Here is a 7,234-nt window from a genome sequence, read left to right on the forward strand (position 1 = left end):
GGAAGTAAAATAATTGTTGTGTATATCTTATAATTCAACCATAACATTTCCTATTCTCGAAAAAAATGAAATAATAATAAAAGGAGTAGCCAATATAACTTAAAAATATACAATATTATGATAAAAATTTAATAGGGAGTTTATTAATTATTAGCCCATATAAATAGATGGGGATTTGTATGACAAAAAAAAATATTTAGATGTTAATAAACATTTATTAAGTGTGTCTATTACTTATTAGCTAATACATACAGATAGGGATTTCCATGACAACAAACTTATATTAATGTGTTAATAAACATTTATTAAGTTTGTTTTACATATTAGTAGGTTGGATAGAACCTTTTATTATAATATATATATAGATATATATACACACTCTCTAATAAAAAGAAGTATCAAATATAACTTAAGAAATTAAACAATACTATGATAAAAATTTAGGGTGTCTATTACTTATTAGTCAATACACACAGATGAGGATTTGCATGACAACAAACTTACATTAAGGTGTTAATAAGCATTTATTAAGTTTGTTTTACGTATTAGTAGGTTGGATAGAACCTTTCATTGTAATGTGTATATACACACCCTCTCACACACACCAAAGAAATCTAGTGTTAGTGGCATCATAGCTTGTCTTATGTATTAAATTCATCATAAAAGTGGTTTTCCACAAAAAGATAATTTTACCGATTCATTTTTTATCACCTTTATGGAACATGGTTCACAACAATGTGCATCTCAAGAGTTAATCCCCTTCTTGTTTTCACCTAATGTAAATCAAACTATATATGTAAATCAATTTCCATATCCAAATACTATAATTAAAATAGTAAAATTTATAGATTATAAATTAAGAGAGCTAAAAATTGATTTATCTAAATGCGTGAGGAATCTTCCTCATTAGAGAATTACTTTCCACAATCACAATATAAAAATTAAATGCACATTCCTTGAGTTCCATGAATTATGAAGAAATAAATGGAATTCAACATTTGGTCAATAATAGTTTCACCCAGTATTATTCGTGCCACAAATAATGTTTGTGAGGAAAGAGATTGCCATTTATGACTATAGGTAGTTCTAGTGGATGACTATAATGGTTAGAGTGAGTGTAAGGGAAACAACACCATCTTGTGCAAGTGTACTAGATGGTCCAATTGCCCTTGCTAATGGTCATAATGAATCTGTGTTGATGTGTAAGGGAAGCACCAATTCATTAGATGGTCTAAGTATCCCTGCCAATGGCAGTAATAACTAAGTGTTAATAGATTTAATCACTATAATAACTAATTGTTAGTAGATTTGGATGCATGAAGAAATAAATGGAATGCAACATTTGGTCACTAATATTTTCACCCACTATTATTCATGCCACAAAATAATGTTTGTAAGAAAAAAGATTGGCATTTATGACTAAAAGTAGTTCTAGTGATCTGGATTTAAACAAGAATACAACAAATTACAAATATATCGATAACTACAAAATTGTAGTAGAAATAACACTTCGTTTCATTAATATCAAATACTAAAATATGCTTACAAACAAAATGGAAATAAGACTAGCTCAAGCGATGTAGCCTATCTCTAAGAATAGATGTGGCTGATACATGCCACTAAACTGCATTACAATGAGGCTCAATGGCCTTTTTATTATTGAAAAATAAGAGAAGACCCCAAACAACCAAAACCCTAACTTAAGGAGATGTAACACCAAGCGTTTATGGGCCTCGTTGGGGCTAGTTGGATAGCCAACTTGTTGGGGTTGCGACTTGGTCATATTATCTCCATTTGACATGCATGATACCCCATTGGAAAGATCTCTATGAGGACTAGGACGAAAAAGATGATTTTATTTAAATATTGTTAGGACAAGATTGCCAAAAAAACGTGATTTAGGGCCTCAAAACAACTCCGGAGGTTTAGGACCCAAAAAGCTGCTAAAAGTAGTAAACTATGCTACAATTAAGGAAACTGAAAAATTGAAAGAAACAATGGTGGGGGTCCAAATGGAATTGGCGGGTGGCCACCAATATACACCTGGATCATTCCTCCTCCCTTAGGAAGAAATGGTCCCCATTGTGTTGAGTTCCTCCATGAGATGGGGAAACTTCTACTGAACTTGGTCCCTGGTGAGCCACTTGCACTGGTGAAGGAGTTGGCCTGCTTTGAAAACTCGATACAGTTGGATCTTCTACTAGCGAGTGTGCTTAATATGCGTGTCCATGATCTAATCAGTTGTTTCCTTTTCCATGCAATATGGATTTACCTCTGTAGGTGTGAGTTGTTCTGCAATGTTTGATGTTCTTAGCAATGGTGGGAAGTATGATCGAAGGTGATCCACACTGAACATTGGGTGCAAGCCAAGGAATGGGGGAATGGTGAGCTCAAATGCATTATCTCTCATAGCCTTGGTAATGGTGTAAGGACCATATTGGAGTGGTATGAGTTTCTGATAGGCTCCAGTAAGGTGTTCCCTTTGTAAATGCAACGAGACTTTGGCGCCCACATCAAACTTGTGTGGCACCCGACGTTAATCATGTCGCTGCTTGTACTTGGCATTTGATTTCTCCAGAATTTCATGGACCTATTGGCAGATATGTGGGATGTGCTCAATGAAGTTGTTTGACTTATCGGTTTCAGACTAGACATGAGCAAACTCTGCCTGAGTAGTTGAAAATGGCATGGCCACATTAATGGGACATAATGGCTGGAATCCAAAGCCCACCTGAAAAGGGTTGTGGCCAATCGAGTTGTGGAGAGCCCGGTTATAGCTGTGCTGGACATAGGGGAGGCTCTCTTCCCATGTGCGTGGATGCTTTGAGTTGTAGATACACAGAATATGTACAATCATCCTTTTGACAACCTCTGTCTAGCCATCGGTTTTAGAATGGAAAGTTGTGGACTTAGTGAGCTTGGTGTCCAGCATCGACCAGAGACTGGACCAAAATGTATTGAGGAACTTGTTGTCCCGATCTAAGATGATGGACTGCGAGATCCCAAAGTTTACCCACACACGTTCAAAGAAGAGTTTAGTAGTGGCTTCCACTGTGATATTATTCTTGCGGGAAGCCATAATGGCCATCTTCGAGAATCTGTCGACAACGACAAAAACATAGTCGTTGACATGCTTACTAGAAGGAAGGTCCGACATGTAATCCATGGAGATGGATTCCCAAGTTCGACTAGGGGTAGGTACCGAAGTATAGAGGCTTCGCTTCTTGATGGTCGATTTGGAAATGGTGTAGGCAGTGCAAGATCTAATGTACTTCCCGACTTCTTGTCGAAGATTAAGCCAATAGAAATACTTCTGTTGTATTTCCACCATTTTCTTGACCCCGAAATTCTCAATGGCCCGACTGTAGTGTGCTTCCAAAATCATCTTGGCAAGCTTTCTTGAATGAGCACAAAGGTGTCCCAGGTGGCATATTAGTGCATCTTGGAGGTGAAAATCTTGAACTTTCTAACTCTCCAAGAGCATCAGATATGTGTGGCCAAATTTTGGGTCACTTTTGTAGAGAAGTGGCCAATTAGAAGTCTCGTACCCACAATAGTTGAGCAGGGTGGTTAACGCCATGATCGGTGGTCATCTAAGGCAATATGAAACATTATTAGTGTTTCCCTTCTTATACTTGATATTCAAATGGAACTGTTGTGGGTATGTGGACCACTTATGATGGTGATCATTCTGCAAATTCCCTTGCGTCTGTATGAACTGCAGGTGTTGGTATTATGGTACAGGTATTTTCCATGATGGCAACTCACACACATGACAGTTCACAGTGCAACAGGTTAACAACAAAGGATTACAGACCAGACTCTAGAGATTGAACAAAGAGAGTGGTTTAAGAAGTATACGCTGGTTCACTTTGTCCAAGCAGTGTATACATGTGGTTTAATAGAACAAAAGGAGTGTATGCATACACACACACTTTCATAGAAGTAAAAGCATGTATGGGATGGAAAATCAAGGTTTTGGTCCAAGGTATTGGTCCGAGGTATTTGGTCCAAGGTATTTTGGTCCAAGGTATTGGTACAAGGTATTTGGTCCAAGGTATTTGGTTCGAGGTATTGGTCCGAGGTATTTGGTCGAAGGTATTGGTCCTAAGTGGTTTTGGTCAGATGTATTGAGAAAGGCCTAAAACTATTTAAGGAGGAGAAGATCATTAGGCCAAGGTGTGCAAGTATTGAATATCTTATGAAGTGGTAGATCAAATATGCAGGTTATCGGTTTCTGATGTTTTCCTTGATATGAACTAAGGATGCACCTATGTGGTTGATGATGGAGGATGGATCGGGATCATAAGGCCTGAAATGAATTATCATTATGTGGTCTGATCATGGATAGTCTAGATATAAATACTAACACATGATTTACACTATAAATGTTCAAATCTGGGCATGAATAAAGTCTGGAATAGTTTTGATGCTTTAAGTTTGTATTTGCAGATCTATACATTGGTTCGCTTTGGTAAAAGCACATATACACGTTGTTTCGGCACATCGAACTAGCATATACATTATGAAATATGATGTTTGAAGTTGTAGTTGGTTCTGGTTGTTGATGAAGAGTTCTAGGTTTTGCTTTTAGTTCTGGTGAATGTATTCTTGTGGCAGTGTTCTGAATGTTCAGATTGATTGATTGTGATTTTCTTTAGTGATGATGGGTTTTTAGTGATTATTTCAATCATGTTTGATTCAAAGATTGATGATTGAGTTTCAATGATTGGTTGATGTAGATGTATTTGATGGTTGTATTGTAGTGGAGATTGATTCTGATATTCAATGTTACAGATGGGTCCAGTATGAAAATTTGATGAAACGAGGCCTTCAGATTGTGGTGTTGTATTCCAAGAGTATCCAGTCTGAAAATTTATGAAACATGGTCCCTGGAGGAAGAGAGAAGGTCGTAGCCTTCTGTAGGTCGACGCCTACGTACTGCTAAACATATCAGTCAATACAAAAGTGAGGGGGTTGGAGCTCCCTTCCAGTAGTGGTTGAAAGGCAAGTGAATGTTTGAGCCTTCAGTAGGCTAGTGCCTACGTACTAGTAAATGGATCGGCTAGTACAAGAGCCAGGGGGTTGAAGCTCCCTTCCAGTAAAAGTTGGAAAATGAGTGAAGGTTCAAGCTTTCTGTAGGTCGGTGCATATGTACTAGTAAATGGATCGGCCAGTACAAAAGCTAGGGGGTTGTAGCTCCCTTCTAGTAGAAGCTGGAGAAAGAGAGAAGGTTGTAGGCTTCTGCAGGTGGGTGCCTGCATACTAGTATGAATCTGAATCAATACAAGATTGTAAATAGGTTTTTCTTATATTACAAGAAGACAGCAACAGGTGTTTTTTGTCCCGCATTGGGTTTCCACCTTTAAATCTTGGTGTTCATGTGTGTTGCTTATGTGTGATGGTTTACTCTGTTATTACTGGACATGGTTACTCTTTATATGAATATTGAAGTTCTGATGCATTGATTAAAGATCAACATATGATGAATTAACCGAATCATAAGTTTTCTAGATATACACTAGTTTCTTTAAAGACAGTTGTGTATACATGCGAGTTACCTTCATTGAAGTAGTGTATATAAATCTGAGTATGAAATGAAAATAGTTATTGATTTGATAATACTGATTCACCCCTCCCTCTCAGTATTATTTCCAACATCAGGGGTCGGTGGTCTATGTGGATGACTATTTCCTTCCCAAAATGTAATGCTTCTATTATCAGCAGGCCTACACAATGGAATACATATCTTTGTCATAAGTGGGATACTTCTGGATTGTGTTTGAATGTGTCTCACTATGATATGCCACTGGATGCCCCTGTTGAGTAAAAGCCACCCCAATAGAATAGCCAGAGTCATCTGTCTCGATCTCAAATGGTTGTTGCAAGTCTGGTAATGTGAGAACTAGTGCAAAGCAGAGGTGATTTTTCAACTCTGTGAATGCCTTTTGTTGAGATTTAGACCAAAATAATTTTTCTTACGCTCATCCCTTATTGACTTGACTCAAGGGCCAAGTGATATGGGAGAGTCCCAACACGAACATGTGGTAGAAATTGGCAAGACCTAGAAAGCTACAGAGCTCTGTCATAGTGCTTAGAGCTGGCCAATCCTGAATGACTTAGATCTTGGCTGGATCCACATGCACCCCCCATTCATCAATAATGTATCCCAAATACTGAACCTGGGTCATGCCAAAAGTGCATTTCTCCAAATTATCACATAGATTGTGTTGCCACAGTGTTTAGAGAACCTATCGGATGTAGTGGAGGTGCTCTTCCCAACTCTGATTTATGATTAGGATTTCATCCAAGTATAACACTAAAAATGAGTTGGCGAATGGCCACAAGATGTCATCCATAAGCCTCATGAAGGTTGCAGGAGCATTTTTCAACCTGAAAGGCATAACCAACGATTCGAAAAGTCCCTTCTTAGCTTTGAAGGCAATCTTCCACACATCAGAGGGTTCGATTGGTTCTTGGTGATAACCTAATTTCAAGTTGATCTTACTAAAATATTTCCCCCCCTTCAGTTTCTCTAGAAGGTCATCAATCCATGGGATTGGGTACCTATTCCGGACAGTGATCATGTTCAATGTTCGATAGTCAATACAGAGTCTCCAAGTCCCATCCTTCTTATGTACCAACATGATCAAGCTCCCACAGGGTGATGAACTCGGAAAAATGTGACCTTTCAACAGCAGCTCTGGAATCTGCCTCTTGATTTCCTAGTTCTCCATAATGGACTACTGATAGATTGGTCATTAGGAAGTGGTGCACCTGGGGTCATATCGATGAAGTGCTTGACCTGACAGTGGAGAGGCACCCCTGTGGGGAGGCGAACATGTCCTCGTAGTCCTCCATGACCTTGTCCATCTATTTTTGTCATGCAAAGGGGTCCTATGTGGAGGTCGTGGCCACCATCTTCTTCTTTCTGTAAGGGTGTATCATCAAGAAAACAAATTTCTTGGTTTTGGAAGTGAGCTTACTACATTGTTTTGCAGTAACCAAAGAGATGGCGGTAGGTGGTGCTACCTCTGGTATCTTGTACAACTTATTTTCCATAGTAACAATAGCAGCATGAGGCCTTGACTCATACACATCATTTTTCTTCCATAAGTATGGTTGGCCTAATAATAAATCACCAACATTAAGGGAAGAAACGTCACATAATACCTCATTCGTGAAGGGATTGATGTTGTATGGAAGGCAGCACTGCTGGCTCATGTCAGGATCC

This window comes from Pinus tabuliformis, chromosome 5_1 (genome assembly GCF_031772625.1).
Source record: "Pinus tabuliformis cultivar Carrire ecotype Pingquan chromosome 5_1, CPIR1, whole genome shotgun sequence".
Classification (NCBI taxonomy): domain Eukaryota; kingdom Viridiplantae; phylum Streptophyta; class Pinopsida; order Pinales; family Pinaceae; genus Pinus; species Pinus tabuliformis.